General features: G+C 47.6%; 1 long non-coding RNA gene across 1 annotated transcript; it reads right to left on the reverse strand.

Moving 5' to 3' along the window:
• Nucleotides 1-2: 2 nt before the first annotated feature.
• Nucleotides 3-862, reverse strand: LOC103584646. The gene is made up of 4 exons (XR_550004.1): nucleotides 780-862; nucleotides 613-669; nucleotides 442-497; nucleotides 3-50 (listed from the first exon to the last, which is right to left on the reverse strand). It is a non-coding gene; the product is annotated as an uncharacterized LOC103584646 (long non-coding RNA).
• Nucleotides 863-1,259: the final 397 nt, after the last annotated feature.

Raw genomic sequence — 1,259 nt, forward strand, 5'->3', positions numbered from 1 at the left:
CGTCACCATGGTGGATGTCAATATCAATGTAGAGCACCCGAGGGTGGTACCTGGGATGGGGGCAAAGCCAGGGTCTGAGGTAGAGGTGAACCCTCCAACCCACTCCTCCCAAACACAGGGTCTGGAATTATGAAGAGTCTGCCTCTGCCCAAGTCACCTGAAACCTAATACCACCAGTTCCCTAAGGGCAACTCTGGGGCTCCAGCCTGGAGGCTGGAGGCAGGGACAGGAGAGGGATGTGCAGAGAAGGCTGAAATGTGAGTAGGCAGTAGCAAATCTGCTACTGCAGAAGAGAGGAAGAAGCAGCCTAAGTAAAGCTTCAAGAAATGGGGAGAAGCAAGTGGAGGAGGAAGAGGTCAGGGTCAGGGCCAGGGCAAAGTCTTGGGGACCTGATCAGCTAAGAGTCCTGTAAGTGCCCCCACTTCCTCCTGGGCTACTTACTTGAGCAGCTCCAGGATGCCAATTACAATGTCATTGACATAGCAGAAGCCAGAGGCCTATGGCAAAACAATGATCTTATAAACGGAGGAACAAGTCTTCCATGCAACTGCCCCTGCTATCACCCTGACCATCTACCTGAGAGTGGCCACTGTCTCCCCCATCTTCACTCACCTCAAACTTCTTGGCATGGTGTAGACCACCAGCCCAGTTAATGGCAATATCACAGATCTGAAAGAGAAACACCCAATTTACAGTCTTCTTCCCGCCTATCCCCAAAGCTGAGGCTCTGAGTCCTGGGAACCATAGGAAAGAGGGAACAGAACTTGGGACTATGTCACCTTGTTGTTCAGCTGGGTTGCTCCTTGCAGAGATGCACCTGTGTAACGGGAGCAGAACTCAAAGAGTCCGGGAAACACTGGGCTGCAGTGAAGAGGAGCAAGTTAGAACCCTCTTTCCTCTTTCCTATACCTCCCTCCCCACCCTAAATTCCTTCATTTTCCATTTTTCAGTAACCCTCTCTCCCCCTCCTACATATCTGAGCTATCTGCAAATTTATTCAACAAATATTTTAGACCAAACCATGTGCCAAGCCCTGTGCAAGGCACCAGATGAAAAGCAAAGAAGCATTTAACTGTCAGGGAGTTTGTACCCTAGCTTGGGAGAAAAGCAAGTAGCTTCTAAGTACTTGAGTATAATACACGAAGAAAGGAAATGAGCCGAGAGAAAACATGAGCTCTGTTTTTCTTCTATGTGTAACACATTTTAACATAATGTTCAATAATCTTTATAGTCACACTTTTTTTTTTTTTTTTTTTTTT

The sequence above is a fragment of the Galeopterus variegatus genome, unplaced genomic scaffold (assembly GCF_000696425.1).
Source record: "Galeopterus variegatus unplaced genomic scaffold, G_variegatus-3.0.2 Scaffold73269, whole genome shotgun sequence".
NCBI lineage: Eukaryota > Metazoa > Chordata > Mammalia > Dermoptera > Cynocephalidae > Galeopterus > Galeopterus variegatus.